General features: G+C 48.7%; 1 protein-coding gene across 1 annotated transcript in view; it reads left to right on the top strand.

The window, feature by feature from the left end:
- HIP1 (huntingtin interacting protein 1) overlaps nt 1-18,049 on the top strand; it is a 158,404-nt gene that overhangs the window by 54,775 nt on the left and 85,580 nt on the right. The gene's annotated exons all lie outside the window — the stretch shown is intronic.

Raw genomic sequence — 18,049 nt, forward strand, 5'->3', positions numbered from 1 at the left:
TTTGTGGAACCTCAATACTGTCTTCCACAGTGGCTGCACTAGTTTGCATTCCCACCAACAGTGCACAAGGGTTCCTTTTTCTCCACAGTCTCACCAACACCTGTTGTTTCTTGTGTTGTTGATTTTGGCCATTCTGACAGGTGTGAGGTGATAACTTATTGTGGTTTTGATTTGCATTTCCACATGATCTTTTCATGTGTCTGTTAACCATCTGGATGTTGTCTTTGGAGAAATGTCTGTTCATGTTTTCTGCCCATTTAATTGGATGATTTGTTTTATGAGTGTTGACATCGCTTATAGCTTTGAAAAAAATTTTTATTATTGATCACACATAATGTCACATTAGTTTCAGATAGTGATTGGATAGTTCTGTACATTACTCCATGCTCACCACAAGTGCAGTCACCTATAAGACAATGTTATTGACTATATTCCCTATACTGTATTTTTTATCTCCATGACTTATTTATTTTAACTCAAAGTTTGTACTTCTTTTTTTTTTAATTTTTTTATTTATTTATGATAGTCACACACAGAGAGAGAAAGAGAGGCAGAGACACAGGCAGAGGGAGAAGCAGGCTTCATGCACCGAGAGCCCGATGTGGGACTCGACCCCGGGTCTCCAGGATCGCGCCCTGGGCCAAAGGCAGGCGCCAAACCGCTGCGCCACCCAGGGATCCCCAAAGTTTGTACTTCTTAATCCCCTTTGCTTATTTTTCCCATCCCCCTGCCCACCTCCCCTCTAGCATCTACCAGTTTGTTCTCTTTAAAAGAGCCTGGTTGTTTGTTTGTTTTGTTTTTAGATTCCACGTATAAGTGAAATCATATGGTATTTGTCTTTCTCTGTTTGACTTATTTTACTTAGCGTTATACCTTCTAGGTCCATCCATGTTATTGCAAATAGCAAGATTTCATTCTTTTGTGTGTGTGTGACCAAGTAACATTTGCTTACCTTTCTAATCACAGTAATGGTGAGGATGAAATATGATACTAGATGCTCAGAAGATGCAGGTCTCCTCCCCTTCTCAGATGCAAAGGAGCTGGAAGAGGTGGAGTAGGGTGGACACCAGCAGGTGGGGACACTAGGATACCCCATGAGACCAAAGCCAGGCATTTTTGCAGGCTTCAGGGTTTGCAGGGAAGCCATTTGCAAAACTGCTGTAAATCTGGGACTGGCCAGAAGCAGGAGGAACCAGAATGGCCTAAAACAGTGTGTGAGGACATCTGGGTAATGCTTGATATGCCTCTACCTGTAAATGACTAGCCAGTCACTAGAATATTACCGCACTTGGTTTGGCCCCTTTGACCTCCATACTGTTCTGCCTTAGCTTACTTTCCTGCTCCTTTTTTTAAAGTAGGCTCCACACTGGGTGTGGAGCCCACTCTGGGGCTTGAACTCATGACTGTGAGGTCAAGACCTGAACCAAGATCAAGGGTCTGACACTCAAGCAACCAAACTACCCAAGCACCACTCCTGTTCCTTTTTATAAGTTTTTTTCCTGTCTCCTTCCCTCCCTTGGCCCCCTCTATAGGCATGAATACCAGTATCCCAAAACCACTGTTCTCTTTCTGACATTTCCTCCCTTGGCATTAACTGCTGGGGTAGGACATTCTAGGTTCTCATCCCAAGGCTGGCAGCTCTTTAGATGGCATCACACAAAGTAATGCTGGAGCTGGGCAGGCATGTATTCCATAGCAGAATCCTTTGAAAATGAAGCCAGTGAGCAAATCCATTTGAAATTATCCAGAGGGGGTGAGGTTCATTTGTTCGTTCTCTCTCTCTCTCTCTCCTTTTTTTTTTTTCTTTTCAAGTAGGCTTCATGCCCACCCAGCATGGATCCCAACATTGGGCTTGAACTCATGATGCTGAGATCAAGACCAGAGCTGAAATCATGAGTCAAGCACTTAACCAGCTGAGCCACCAGGCACCCATGATTTTATTTTTAAGTAATCTTTATGGAGCTTGAACTCACAACACTGAGATCAAGAGTCAGATGTTCCTCTGGCTGAGCCAGTTAGATGCCCCTCTTTCTCTCTCTCTCTTTCTTTCCTTCCTTCCTTCTTTCATCTTTCTATTAGAATTTTAAAATCAATATCATTCTTTTTAATAACTGCATAGTATTCCTTAGAATTAAAATGCCCTCATTTGTTTCCACTTTCTGCTGCTGTGGGAACATCTGCATTGTTTTTACTTTCTCCTTAGGAACAACGTTCCAGAGACTGCCCTTGAACATGGCTCACGAGAGCATTTCTCCAGGATAGGTGCCTTGTGGCTAGAGGATATGTGTATTTATGTGTACTTGAAATTGTATTAGATCCTGCCAGACTGTCCAGTCCAAAGACTAGTCTGTCACAGGAAAAATGTTTTCCTTTATGGTGCCATCATTTTATATCTTGCATGAGAAGGGCTTCTCATTGCTAAAGTTAGAAACAGATTTTTCTGCATTTTTTTTCTAAGCTGGCATTTTGCTTTTTAACTTCAGGCTCCCTCTACCCCCACCCCTGCCAGGTGAGACTTTTTCCCATTATGCTGATACCACCTGAAGAGTGCTTTGTTTTCAGACCTGCTGTTCTGTTTCACTTATCTGTATGTCTACTCCCATGCTACTGCTATTGGGTTTTGCATGTTTGTGATTTTTAAAAATCGTGGTGGCATAGACATAAATAAACCCTGCCATTTTAACCATTTTTAAGACTACAATTCAGGGGCGTTGATTATTCCTGTAATGTTGTGCAAGAATCACTGCTGTTTCTGCAATTTTCCATCAGCCCAAACAGAAACTCTGTACCCATTACACAATGGTTCCTTCTCACCCTCTAAGCCCCATCCCCTGGTAACGTCTAGTCTACTTTCCGTCTTTGTGAATTTCCATATTCTAGATATTTCCTATGTGTGGATCCATACAACAGTTGTTTTTTGTGCCTGGCTTATTTCACTTACCATAGTGTATTCAAGAGTCATCCACACTGAATCATTATCAGAACTTTTTTTCCTATTATAGCTGAATAATAAACCATTGTATGGACCATGCTTTGCTTATCCACTTGCCCATCGATGGACACTTAGCCTGGTTCCAACTTTTGGCTGTTGTGAATAATTCTGCTCTGAACATTGGATTGCAAGTACCTGTTCAAGTCCCTGTTTTCAGTCCTCTTCGGTATAAAACTAGGGATGGGACGCTGGGTCATAGGGCAATTTATGTTTAATTTTTTTGAGGGGCCACTAAACTCTTCTGCAGTGACCCCAGAGGAGATAGATATTCCATCTCCTCTACTGCTGTTAGAAAGAGCAGCCACCCAACACTTGCTCTAGTTTCGTGTTCACCTTCCCCTATTCTCCCCCTCTCCTGGAGCTCAGCAGAACCCGGCACCTTGTGGTGCCACGTAGTGAAGGTTGGCTTGGTTGGGTGGGTGGGTGGACAAATGAACTGTAGACTGCTAAAAGATCGAACTTTCCCCCGACTCTGTAACAAGATAGCAAGCAGCAACGTGTTGCTGTGGAAAAGAGCCTGCAACCGTATTTGGTGAACAACTCTTGACAAGAGATGCAAGTTCTGTTTCTTAGATGAGCCCTTAGCTTCTCTATGTCCTGTTCAGCTCATCTGCAAAAGGTGATTGCACTCCTAGTTCAGAGTGTTGACACATGAAATACAAGTGCAAAAGCCCTTTGGTAGAGCCAAAGGCACCCACCTGCATTAGACATTGCAGCCCCCTGTGTGCCCCAGCACTCAGATTAGTGCCAGGCACACAGGTGAAATGATTTCCTATGTGCAGTTATTCATACGTTCAACCGCTAGTACTTGAATGCCTGCTCTGTGGCAGGCACTGTTCTGGAGACTGGGATTCAGCTGTGAACAAGAGACAAAAAGCCATGGCCTAATCAATCATCCTGGTCCAAGAACGAGTCCCAAGAGCTCTAACTCCCCATTCTTTTTGGCACCAACTGTAGACATTTAAAAATACAGCAGGAAATGCTGGTGGAGAGCTTGTATTTTAAGGTGGTGTCTCCAGCTTTCAGGAGAAAAATGGATTTTAAAGTGAAGAACGAAGAATGGGCCACGTACTTGACAAGTCAAACTGCTTGAAACTCCATGAGGGGAACCATCTTGGGGGTTTCTGTGTGCAAGGAGAAGAGAGAAGATTCCAGATACATTCCCCCACATACACACATACACTGTCTCTCCCACCCCCAGGAAAAATGAGAGGGCTATGGATTCCATGCCTCTTCTTGCAGGAGCTTGGGGCAGGGGACACTGTCACCAGGCTCTCTGCAACACCAGATCTAACTGCGAATGGTGCCGGGTGATACCTTGGCTCCACTAGGCCTCCAATGGGAGAGAGAAGTCTGCTTATCCAGTATGGTCACTGCGCCTTGGCCCCGGGAGCCCTCCAAAGTGGCCCAAGAGCTCATGGTCACTGAGCACATATCCCATGCACTGGATATCAATCATCCCACTTAATCCTATCCACAACCCTTGGTCATCTCTGGAAGACAAGCTCAGAGATGGTAAGGTCCTCATCTACGTCACACAGCTGTGCATGGTCAAGCCAGAATCCTTGCTCTTACCAGGATGCTAGTTGAGCCAGATCCTAGGAACCAGGCAAGGGGAGGAACAGCAAGGTTGATGTGGTAAGAACTGGTATGAGGCTATAAAATAAAACGTGTTATACCTATAAGGACAGGTTTATTATTTATTAATAAACTTAGCAATAGAGGGAACTTTTTGCAGCCCAGAAAATTTCATGGGCATTCATAGCTTACTAAGTACTGTCTAATGTTATTTTTCATTTGATCCTTAATAACAACATCTTGTGAGAGGGGTGTTTTCTATACAGAGAGAAACAGAGGCTCACAGAGAGTGCGATGCCTCAGGTTGCACTATCAGTGTGTGTTGGAGTGGGGGTCTGAAGGCTGTGGGCAACAGCCTTAGCAAGTGCTTCATTGCCAGTGGTGTTCTCAGAACAGAGCTGACCCCAGCCCAGAGGAGGGGCAGGAATTCCCCAGCCTAATGAGGTCATGGCTGGTTTTTCCTAAACCCTTTATTACTCAAATCATGGATTCTAGCAAATGCAAATGACATATGTATTATCTAACATGAAATAAGCCTTGCTTCCATACCATCACTGTTTATTAAAAGATGGTGGTCCCCTTCAGTGATGTCACCTCTAATATTTAGCAATGGCAGAATTTTCCCCAGGCATATGCTTCAAAAGCCTCACTTGAAGTTTGGAAGAGCTACTGGCTGGCCCTGAGTTGGGCTTTGAATGAGATCAGGTTCCTGCCCTCAAAGAGTCAGCCGGCCCAAGTAATCCCACTGAGCTAGAGATGGGTACAAAATGCTGTTGGGACCCTAAACCCTTCATAGATGAGGTGGTAAGTGTGTATATGTGTGTCTCTGCTAGGGAGAAAGAAACAGAAAGGGACAGAGGTAGCCCTGTAGCAAGAGGGGCCAGCTCATGCAAAGGCCCTATGGCAGGAGTGACATGGGATGAAGCTGGAGTGGGTGGCAGGCCTTTGAGGTCCCCCCTTGAAAGTTGTGGGTGGGGAGCTGGATTTTTAAGGAGAGGGTAATCTGCCTGTGTTTCTGAATGTTCCCTGAGATGGCTGATGGAGAGTATGGAGGAGTATGCTGCCTCCAACCTCTCACCACCTAACACTGAGATACCATGACAGAAGCAGACGCTGGTCATGGAGTCCCTGCTGAGGCCTGCCGGGTGCTCAGTCTAGGAAGACTTCAGAGGAGAAGGAGCAGCCCTGAGGGAGGCAAACAGGTGGAAAGAGTGGCCTGCATACCACTCTGACCAGGCCAGGTACACAAGGGTGGCAGGCAGTGAGTGCTGTGGGAATTCCAGCTCCTATCCTGGTGCTTCCCCTGCAAGGGTCCTGCTGAATCTGCTTGGAAGACCTTTGTCAGTTCCTGCAGGAAGGCGTTCCTAGCCTCCTACCCCTGCCCCCACATGCCCCAGCCCCTCTTTGATGTTCCCTGAACACCTGCACCATCTTCTTATGCCTGCATTGTCTTGAAATGATGTGAAGTATAGGACCTTGGCTTTATGTGTCTCAGTAGTCACAGCACTTAGCCTGGTGTCATGCATACAGCAGGCACTCAATAAAGAAACTAGAGGGGATACCTGGGTGGCTCAGTGGTTGAGCATCTGCCTTCGGCCCAGGTGTGATCCTGGAGTCCCGGGATCGAGTCCCACATTGGGCCCCTTGCATGGAGCCTGCTTCTCTCTCTGCCTGTGCCTGTGCCTCTCTCTCTCTCTTTCTGTGTGTCTATCATGAATAAATAAATATAATCTTTAAAAAATATAAAAAATAAATAAAGAAACTAGAAGGGAGGGCAGCCTGGGTGGCTCAGCGGTTCAGTGCTGCCTTCGGCCCAGCACGTGATCCTGGAGACCCGGGATCAAGTCCCATGTCAGGCTTCCTGCATGGAGCCTGCTTCTCCCTCTGCCTGTGTCTGCCTCTCTCTCTGTGTGTGTCTTCAAAAGAAAAAAAGAAAAGAAACCAAAAGGGAGCAGTCATTAAGGGTTGGGTTAGTATAAAGGGGATATTGAGGGCAGAAGGAACAGCTAGGGAGGCATGTAGGTGTTGGGGAAGGGGCAGGGCACCCCATGCACCCCATGCAAAGAAGGATAACAGCTGACAGACACAGATTCTAGAAGGGTCCGGATCTGATTTGGTGAGTAACCAGAGAAATGGAATATTACAGATATATCCATATCAATATGTGTGTGTATATATATATATATATATATATATATATATATATATATATATGGAGAGGGAGAAGGTGGGAGGGAGAAGCAGGGGGAGGGTGAGAGAGGGAGATACTGATTTATCATAAGGAATTGGCTCATACTGCCATCTGCAATCTGGAGACCCCAGGAAAGGCACTGGTGTAATTCAATCTGAGACCAAAGGCCTGAGAACCAGGGAGCCAGGGATGTAAACACCAGTCCAAGGGGAGGAGAAGACTAGTGCCCAGCTCAATAGTCAAGCTGAAAAGAGAACAGATTTCTCCCTTCCTTCACCTTTTTGTTCCGTTCAGGCCCTCAACATTGGACAGTGTCCACCAACTATGCAGAGGGCCTTCTTCTTTACTCTGTCCACCAAGTCAAATGCTAATTCCATCCACAGACATCTCCCAGAAATCACGGTTAGTCAAATCTCTGGGTACTCTGTGACCCAGTCAAGGTGAGACATAGATTAGCCATCACACGAGGAGAAGTGATTCCAGAGTCAAAGCTAATAGTATTGAGCACCTGCTGGGAGCCGTGCTGTGGGCTTCCATTTACATCAATACCTAGGCCTCCCAGGAGTGCTTATTGCCCTGTTTGCAGGAGGAGAAACTAAGTCACAGCAGCATCCATATCTAAACAGAGGCAAAATTACTTGAACACCCATCCTTGGCAGGCGTTGGGCTATAAATACAAGTTTCTCTAAGTTTGCTTCTTTCCGGGCAGCCCAGGTGGCTCAGCGGTTTAGCGCTGCCTTTAGCCCAGGGCCTGATCCTGGAGACCCGGGATCAAGTCACACATCAGGCTCCCTGCATGGAGCCTGCTTCTCCCTCTGCCTGTGTCTCTGCCTCTCTCTCTCTCTCTCTCTCTCTCTCTCTCTCTCTCTCTCATTCTCTCTCTCATGAATAAATAAAGAAAATCTTAAAAAAAAAAGTTTGCTTCTTTTCCACCTCAGGCCTTCTGTGGCTTTCATCTCCATGCTCTATCCTACCTTGATATAATTTTTTTTTAAGAGAAAGGGAATGAGAAAGAGAAAACGAGTGGGGATAGGCAGAGGGAGAGGGAGAAACTTAAGCATGCTCCATGCTGAGCATGGAGTCAGACGTGGGGCTGGATCTCAGGACTCTAAGATTAGGACCTCAGCCGAAATCAGGAGTCAGACGCTTAACTGGCTGAGCCACCCAGGGGCTCTACCTCAGCATAGTTCTAAGTGATCATTAATACCAACAGTGACAATGAACATATGTATGGCCCCTTCATAGAAACGATCGCTCTTATGGAACACGGGGTATGCCAGGTGATCTTGGTAGTGTTTCATGTGCTTCATTTTGTAGATGGGGAAACTGAGGCATAGAGAGCTTGAGTGACTTGCCCAGGGTTGCACCTGGCTAGGGTCCCAAGCTGAGAGCCTCACTTGACTTCCACAGTGCCCTGCCCTAGGCCATCTAGCAAGAAAAAGCTGGAGATTAAACTTGGGGATTCTGATGGAAAAGCCTCTCCTCTGGGATACTCCACTTTTGGAATCCTTTTGGATATATCTTTTGGATATTTTTGCCACCAGGGGGAGTCCTTGAAGACCTTCCACTCTCCCTTCCACCTGCTCGCAGGTGCCCCAGCCCCATCCTCCTATGTGAGCAGCTGTCTCCTGCCAAATGGTTTTTGTACAGAGCTCATGTACTGGCTCTTATAAAGAAACGAGGGATGAATAAGCATCTAAAAATAACTCAGGATCAATTTTTGGTGGGGGGAGGGGGGAGGGCTGTGTTTTCCTTTCTCTTCCCTCCACTCCTTCTTCCCTCTGCCCCCAAGGCGCATAAATTGCTGCTGGTTGACAGCTGATCCGGCGGCTTCCTGTAAGGCTGTAATAACATGGAATTAGCCTGGCTGCCGCCCCCTCCAGCACAGAAATGCCAGTGCTTGGTCACTACAGACATTTCTGAGTTGCTACTGCCTGCCCTGGTCTACGCCTCTGGGACAGGTCTTTGCTTACTAGATCACGGGGCAGAGACAGATTCCTGGACTTGTCCTGGGGAGGGGCAGTCGAGAGAGGCTGATGGCTTCTGGGCTGGGCCATTTGAGGGTGCCCAAAATTGCTGCCTCCAGGAAGGAGCTGGGCAGGCAGGGGCAGAGCATTCTGGCAGCCTGGGCCCCCTGAGTAGAGGCTTCCAGGCCCTCTGCTGACTCAGGGACTTGGCTAAATGGCTCCCATCTGTCTCCATGTCTTCAGTGGGCCCTGTCACCCCCACTGGCCACCCACAGCCTGCCTGGAGACGCTTTAAAAATCTAGCAGATCTTTGCTTCCCAGGAACCCACCAGCTAAAAGCAGCATCATAAAACCAGCCCACTTTTCTTCCCCTAGAGGGTCTGTCTTGTAGGATGGATATCAATTCCCAGGGGCATGCTAGGCATCTCTGCCTTGCTCAGCTGTGCCTGGAGTCCCTCTTTCCCCCATGATGTCATATGTGCAGAAAGAGCCCAAGGACACCCGTGTTTAATGGGGGGGGGTAGAGGAGGGAGATGGCAGTGTGAAGAGGGAAAAGAAATCTACCTGGGGACATAGGGTTCAGAGGTTCTGGTTTACACTGAGCCTTTGACCCAGGAATGGAAAATTCTAGGTAGAAACTTGGAAATTCCCAGTGTAGAAGTGCTAGGGGAAGTGCCTCACTTCCTTGTCTCCTGTACCCCATGGCTTCTGCCAGGAGTGGGTTGGAGGTTCCTGGGCACTAGCTACTGTTGTGTAGTTGTTCTTGTTCTTCAATGAACATCAGTGGCTCCTGAGGGAAGGTTCCAAATGCTGATGCCCAAGCCACCCGAGGCCCGTTACTTCCTGCATCCGTGGGGCAGGACCGGTGGCCTCTAAGGTGGTGGTTGTGATGTGCAGCAGGGTTGGGGAGCCACTTCCAGCAAGAGCAAGCCTCCTTCTCCTCCACTCTCCGCCTCGCTCCTTAACTTCTCATTTCTCTAATTCAGAGGTGGGCACTGCCATACCTGGCACTGTCCCACACAGCAGGGGTTGGGAGGGCTGCTGTGCTGCTGATGAGCAAGAGGATGATCTAAGCCACTCTGCAAAGGTCAGCAGCATGCGGAAAGTGCTTTTCATGACTTCATTAAGAAGGAGTGTGCCCTTATAAATATTGAAAGGATCGGTTTGAAAATGGTACTTCAGATCCAAAAGGAATTAAAAGCACAAGTTCCACTCAGCCTACTGCCCAGAAAACGGCCCTTCCCCTGCAAGGCCCACTGCCTTCACCTGGGGCTGCCCTGAACGGGTTTCTTGACCTAGAGATCCAGCCAGACTCCCAATGACCCTCCTGGCTCCCTTGACTCACACATGGGTGACCCCCGAATCAGTGTCTCTGGGCCCTAGTTGTTCACTCCGCTGCAGTGTGTTCATTGCCCTCCTCCCTCACATGGCCAGCCAGCAGTACAGACTTGAGGTACTGACAACCACAGGTGTCCCCCACCACCGTAGAAAACAGGTCCCTCATCCTGATTCCTCTTAACAGCACCCCTTCCTCCTGGTGCCCAGGGTCAAATCTTCTCCCACCCCTCCATCATCCCTACATCCCTCATCTCTCTGCTGTTCTCTTCCTGAAGCCATGGCTGCCATCTTGGCTCCTGTCTTCCCGGCTCCCTGCTGCAGCCCTGTGACCTTTCAATATTTCAATATTTCAATTTTCAATATTCTAGCCTGGGCATGAGAGAATCTACAGGGACTCCAAGAGCCATCCTCCTGCCCAGCCTCTGCTGCTTGACTCCCCTGGACCTGCACTGGGTACTCCAGCTGGCCTCAGCCTGAGTCCATGCTTGGCTCTAACTACATGGAGGCTGTCTGCCTTACTGTTGCCTGCAGGTGACCTGTGTTCTAGCTGGAACTCCCTCTCCCTCCCTGTGTATCTGCTCAGGGAGATGGTCCTGCTTCAGATGGATCCAGAACATAGTTGGCTTATTCCCCTTGTCATGTGTGGTCACACTGCCATGTGCGGTCACCCTGCTGCCCTGTCTTCCTGCATGTGCTGTCCCTGATAATCTCTGATCAGGCTTCCTTCATGGCTCTGGCCGCACACCGATCTCCTGGGACACCACCCTCCACCCCACCACCACCTCCAGTCTGGGGAAGTGCCTATGGCAACTCCCTAAACTGGGGAGTCCCTGTTCGCCAGGCAGCAGAGGCCTAGTAGCAGCCTGGCACTGCCCAACCCATCTTTTCCCCCTAAATTCCCTGAGAACTCTGGGCACCCTTCTGGTTTTGTCATTTTGAAACTGCTGTCTTCCCACTGGTTCGCCCTTGACATGTACCCATCCTCTGGAGAGAAGTACATTTCTGGGATGGCTGAGGCTGTGCAGCAGGTGAAGCCCTAAAGGGAGCCACTGGGAGGCAGGACTAGAAAGAGAATTCTAGATTTTGAAGTCCGTGGATGATAAAACCAGGACTAAGCCACATGGGTTCATGCACACTCTGTGTCAGAGTGAGAGGGGAACCCTAGATCTCTGGCTCCTCCTTCTAGGAGAACCTGGCCTTTTCCTTGCCCAGGAGGATACATTTCCAGGCATCTTATGTGGTAGGGGGCACTCCCAAGCTCCTGAGTGTGTCCCTTGGTCCTGGAGGGGGCTCAATGATTACAGAGCACTTGGCCTCTCCCAGTGCTAAGTGACAAGTCGCACCTCATCTCATTACTCATTTATGCCTCAGGTCCCCATGGGCAGCTCTGACATCCCCAGCAGGTGTGCAGAAAGTGCCTTGGGGGAGCCACGTCCCAGCTGATGGAGAGGCTCCTGTGGCCATATTCCTAGGAGGCTGATGCCCTGTCCTGGTTTGCCCAGGGAAGGTGGGCCGTGGATACAGAGCATGGGGGGTGGGGGGGGGGGAAGAGTCAGCAGTAGACGGCCTGTAGTAGTCACATCTATGGGACCTTGCGAAGTCACCAGCCTCTTTGTAGCTCGGCATCCATGTGGGGGAGGAATAGACAGGACAACACAGGCAGAGCATCTGGGCTGGTGGCTGGCATGCAACAGGTGAGTTCCTTGGTCCTTCATACCCTGTGATGGGCAGAGCACTACACAGATGTTTATGAGGTTTGATGCAGTCCCAGCAACACACTCAGTTACTAAGTCTTTATTGAGCGGCTGCTCAGAGGCCAGGGCAGAGTCCTGCAGGCGTCTGGTGGCACCAGGCCTGCTCCATGCTCCTAACAGGGATTTACAGAGATTACCACTCATGCTCCCATTTGGGCCACCCTGTGAAAACCAACACACAATGTGGCTGGTCTATGCAAGGAGGAGAGCTGGTGGCCCACCCATAGGAGAGCCTGGGGGTTCCTGCAGGCCCAGCACTTGGCTGTGACATAAGCCCGGGACTCTGATGAGTTAAGCTGCTGATGGCTTGATTCTTCGGTACTGCAAAGGAGGAGGCTTCTGGGGGCTGCTATGGCCAGTCAGAAAGCCGAGAACCAGGGCTCTGTAGAAACACCCCTCTGGGTGGGAAACCCACCTGCCACCAACTGCCCCCGCCAGCCTGGGGCTTCCCTAAGAGCATGGCTCAGCTTCACATTTTATTGTTACCATGGCACCAGTACCAGGCTACCACTGAGGGGTTCCTGGAAAATGCCTTTTGCACACTGATAACAAATAGCTAAGATTCTGTATAAAATTAGAAGGATGCTCCAAAAGGTCTCGATGGAGACTTACAGGTGGTTCCTCCTGAAAGGTTTGGGCAGAAAAATGTTGAAAATGGAAGCTGAACCTGTTTGTAACCTTCAGCATCCCTGGAGGAGGTGGGTATTTGAGTCTCTGCATGGCGGGTTTGCTCTCCTTTCCAGCACTTTCTTAACCTGGGGTCCCGAAATGTATTTTCTCCTGGTCTTTGACTTTGTCCCATCCCCCTGTGGCTCTGGAATTTTCCTGGTCATGCCCTCAAATCTCGCTAATTTCTTACAGCTCCCCACCCAAGTTGCAGTCATGTCTGTTGGACTTGGTGTTTTACAGTCAATACTTATTTTAACTGTAGTTTCAAAAATTGGGAGATCTAGGACAATGCCAGGTGTCTCTCATATATAGGCCTATTCTGTGTGTTGATGACAAAAACCATCCAGGGTAAATGTTTGAATGACACGAGTCATTTTTCAGAGCCCACCTGGGCATACTCACAGAAGAGACACCTGGAATACAGCAGCATGCAGTCTCAGGGAAGGAGACAGGGGCTGGGGGCCAAGAGGCAGTAGGCAGGTCCCACATTTGAATCACAGGTGCCCAGTGCCCGGCTCTGGGGAATTTATGCAAGTCTCTTCAGGGAAGGTAAGGGAATTTGTTGTACTCACAACTGATTCACAATGCTTTAGAATGAAGAAAAGCCTGTAAATAAAAATATATACTAATAATTACATAGTTTAAACTGCCTGCCAACCCTGGTAAAGCAGGTATCCCATAGGCGGGGCAGTGCCAGGTGCTGGGGACACCCAAAGGAAGAGCTACCTGTGGAATACACAGCCTCCCTTCAACCCTGGCTCCCTTACCCATTAGCTGTGAGACCCTGGGAAAGTCACCTGACCTCTCTGGGCCTCCCTCTCTTATCTGTAAAATAAGGAAAATAATAGCAACACTTAGTATCCAGGGTTGTTTGGGGACTCAAAGAAGTCGTACTTGTAAAGTGCTTGTCGTCATCATGCCTGGCACATGTTAAGAACTCAGTAGTGTTCTCGGTGGTTATTTTTATTCATAACATGACATAAGCACTCCGTCCTCCTCCCCCTCACCCCCTTGCAGGACCTGGCTGCCCACTACTGAAGATACTTCTGTACCTTCAGGTATTCAAAGACACTCTATGCCTAGGAATGCTTGTGTTTCTTGAGAGTTTTTTTTTTTTTTCAAGTTTTAAGAGTGGTCATATCCTCCCAAAGAGAAGCAGTAGAAGGCTTTTCTCACTGGAGTCAGGATGACGTGTTGAAAAGGCCACATTCTGCCCAAGGAGAGCTGGATCAGAGCACTCAGGATGGAGCCATGCTGGGTCACCGGCTCTGACCAAGTCTCCTTTGCTGCAGCTCCCCCTGGGAAGAGTAGGGGCCACTCAACAGCGGCTGAGGCTCGTGTCCCCTGCTGCTCTGCTGGGGTTGCTCAGTGGCTGTCGTTCCTTATTTTTTCTCCCTGTAAACCTGTTTATTTACTGTAATTTTAATCAGGATGACTACTGATAACCTTGGCTTTTTATCTTTTTATTTAAGGTTTTTTTTTTTTTAAAAAAAAGCACCTAGAACTTTCTAGGAACTACCACCAAGTAAATGGAGGAGATGACTGTTTGTGGATAAGTCAGGGTCAGCCTCCCACTGCCCTGTGGGCCTTCTATGCATCAGTTTGCTTCATCTCACACCAACCCTGGAAGGTATCTATAAGCCCTGCTTTTCAGTTAAGAAAACTAACATTTGGAGAGGTTAAGGAAATTGCCCATATCCAGAAAGTAATGGAGCCAGAATTCAACCTGAGGCCTGTCTGACTCAGAAGGAGCCTACACTTCCTTCTGTAATAGCCAGTTATTATGCAAATAATAGTATTTTAGGACATCCCCCTTATAAAATACTAAAACGCTGTTGGCAAAGCTGACGAACCTTTGGACATCCCCCCCCCCCAGCGCCTTCCTCAGGTATCAGTTGCACATTCCTTTGCAACAACCTTACCTGCAAAACAGGTGTTCTCATAATACCTGTTCTATCTACCTTACCTGATGATTTTAAGGATCCAAAGAGAATATGGACAAAAAGGCATTCTCTGAACCTCACAGCTCTCTGCAGAATTTAGTGTTAGTGGCAGCACAGTAACATACATTCTATAAGGTCCTTCTGGAGGGAAGACTGTTTGGTTGAAACTTCCTTACTGGGAATCAATATACCCTGTAAGGTCCAGCCCAGAACCTGGCATTCCAGCCCATCAGCGTGGCTTGGATCCGTAGGGCTAGGCTGCAGAACCACAGTTCTCCGGTAGGTGTCACCCTCCACTAGGCCTCCTCCACGGCACCCTTCCATGGGTTTCCTGGGGCCATTCCATACTTTATAGTTGTTAAAGCTAAAACAGTGATGTGGATATAAAATTCTGGCTGAGAGGCAGGGCAGGATATAAGGTCAGGAAGGCCCAGTGTGCGCTCTAGGATGCTCACAGGGAGAGCCCAGGGCACAGAGCATCCCATCCTGGGCTGACTCAGGCTGTACACACAGGGGCTGTTCATGGTAGGAAGGGACTCCAGTGATCAGCTATGTCTGGATGGGTCAGGGAATGGCTTCACAGAGAAGGTGACATCAGAGATGGGTCCTGAAGGATGAGAAAGAATTTTCTAGGCCGAGAAAATGGGAAGGGCATTCCAGGAACATCCTGAGCCATGTGAGCCGTTTGAAGGACCAAGATCTCATTGATGGGGTGGAGGGAAGGGGATAGAAGAACAGAGACTAAAAAAAGAAGAAGAAGAAGAAGAAGAAGAACAACAACAACAACAACAGAGACTAGAATGGAGATGGAGTCAGATCAGTAGGGACCATGAGTGCCAAATGACCAATGGAAAGGTTTGGGGTACCCCCCATTTGGGGTAGGCCAATGAGGAGCTGCGATTAGATGTGTAGAAGATGAATCAGACAGGAAGAGAGACTGGAGGCAGGGAGGCCAGTTAGGAGGCTGTTGAAAGTCTTGGCCAGGGCAGGGACAGCCAGTATTGGAAGGGAGAACAGAGATTGGAAGCTATTTGCGAGAACTATGTGGATGTGGAATCTAATTAGATGGGTGGTGGGGAGCAGAGGGTTGTCAAAGGAGGAGTAAAGTTGACTTCGAAGTTTCTAGCTTGAGCAACTAAATGGAGGCAGAACCAACAGATGAGAGAAAACGTAGGAGAAGCAGATTGTGAAAACAGAAGGAAAAGAGGAATATATCTTTATTTAGACTCCTTGAGTGTGAGATGCCTGGGAGACTGAGACCTTACCCTGCCACCCCTGCCCCTGGGGTAGAGATGCCTAGTAGGCAGCTGGATGCAGTGGCCTGGAGCTGGTGAGGAAGGGACAGAGTAGCAGCTGATGGCCACGACATTCTTACTTCTGAACCCATTGTTTCTCTTTCTGTCCAATTTACTCACAGGAGGCTCCCCAAGCCTGAGCCAGTGGCCCATAGCCTCATGGGATGCCTCATGATACAACCACTCTGGAAGGGGTATCTCCAGGCAGCCTCCTCCTTTTCACCTCTTCTCTAAGCCTGAATCTGTCTGCCCAAGAGGAGTGTGGTAGGAAAGGCAGGCACCCAAAGGTGTCTGTGTGCTGGGTGGGCCTGGCAGGGTGATGGATTAGCCAAGGCAGAGAAGCTCAACCTCTTTAAAGATGCTGTTTGCTTCTTTAGCAAGGAGCTCCACACATATGTGGGGTGTGTGTGTGTGTGTGTGTATGTGTACGTTTGCATTCATAAATATACATGCTTGCATGTGGCTACTTGCATATTTACCAATGCCCGACCCAACCTTCCCCCAGTGGAATAGGAGAGCCCACCTGCTTTCTGGCTGGCCTCTGCTGTCATGTGAGCAGCTAGCTCCCCAGCAAGGAAGTCCACAGAGAGGGCAGCCCCAAGGCTGACCTTTGAGCAGCATATTAATTTCCTGTGTTTGCTGTAACAAATGCTCATAAAGTTGGTGACTAAAACAACAGAAGCTTATTTTCTCCTAGTACTGGAGGCCAGAAATCTGACACCAGTATTCCTTGGCCAAAATCAAAGTGTTGACAGGGCCAGACTCCTTCTAGAGGCTCTAGGGGAAAATCTGTTGCTTGCCTATTCAAGCCTCTAGGGTCAGCCAGCATTTCTTAGCTTGTGGCCAGATCACCCCGACCTCTGGAACGATGCCTTGCCTCCTCTGTGTGTCAAATCTCCCTGTTACAAGGAAGGATACACCCGATCACATCTGTGATCCACCCAGATAACCCAGGATCATCTTCCCATCTCAGAGTCCTAGACTTAATCATATGTGCATAGTCTTTGCCACATACAGTAGTATTTATAGGTCCCAGAGAATAGGACCTCTTATCCTTGGGGGCTGTCATTCAGCCTACTACAGGTGAAGTTTGGGAAAATTCTTTCATTTGACCCTCCTGCCTCTGTGCAGTGCGAAGCAGGTGTCATCCCCGTTTTAATGAGAAAATGGGCTTTGGCTGGCTAGGGTGCCAAGATCTACTGGGAGACCTTGATCTGTTTATCAACCGCAGGCCTAAGTGTTCATAATATTTTTCTTAAAGATGATTTATTTGAAAGAGAGAGCACAGCGGGGGTTGGGGTGGGGGAGCAGAGGGAGAGGGAGAAGCAGACTCCTCACTGAGCAGGGAGCCTGACTTGGGGGGAGGCGGCTGGATCCCAGGACCAGGGATCATGACCTGAGCCAAAGGCAGAGACACTTAACTGACTGAGCCACGCAGGCGCCACTCATGATATTTTTGAAACATATGAAATCTTCCTTTTAAGAACGAAGATCTTGGTACATTTAATCAGGCAACAAATAACCCCAAATTCATTTCTGTATTGGGTGAGTCCCATTGATTCGCTTGGCCCTGATTTACCTTGGGGGTCAGAGTTGGTGGATGAGGAAGGAGTGGCATGCTTCCTTCCTGCCTCCTACCTCATATGGGTTCATTCTTGTGGGCATGAATCAATAGAAGGAACTGTGGGAACCCAGCACACTGGAGCAGACCAGGGCAGCCTCCTGAGTCCCCTGGCTGGGGTATTGTGCCAGAAGAGCTGGGCTTGCCAGAGGCAGCACTGGTACAGGGCAGGACAGACTCAGGGTTAGACAGACAGATCCGGGCCCAGAGATGCCTTACCTAGAGCTTAAGGGCCCCTTAATTGAGCCGGGAAATGGAAATCACCCCTGCAGTGAAAGCCCCATACATTCCTGTACTTCTATTTTTATGTTTTTTATATCCTGCTGTTCTCACATCCCCCAAGGAGGCAGGCAGAGCAACAGCCCTATTTCATAGATTGAGAACTCAGATTTGAAGGGGAGGGGGCTGTCCTCCTCAGCCCTGTGGGCCCTGAGACCAGAGGGCCAGGGCTGTGAAGGGGTCCCATCACTTGTTCACTGGAAAGGGTTTTAGAAGCGGGGTGCTCCGTGGTAGCATGGGAAGCTCTTTTTGGCCTGGGCTGCACTGTTCTTACTTAACTAAGGATTCTCTGGCCCCTTGTCCCCTGCCAGCTGTGTGACATGTCAGAAATCACTCCGGGGCTCTGGGCCTCAGTTTCTCACGTGCAGTGTTCGTGGCCTCAGGTCCCTGCTGGGTTGGCTAGTGCCCCAAACCAGCACGCT

Source organism: Nyctereutes procyonoides, unplaced genomic scaffold, assembly GCF_905146905.1.
Source record: "Nyctereutes procyonoides isolate TBG_1078 unplaced genomic scaffold, NYPRO_anot_genome, whole genome shotgun sequence".
Lineage (NCBI taxonomy): Eukaryota > Metazoa > Chordata > Mammalia > Carnivora > Canidae > Nyctereutes > Nyctereutes procyonoides.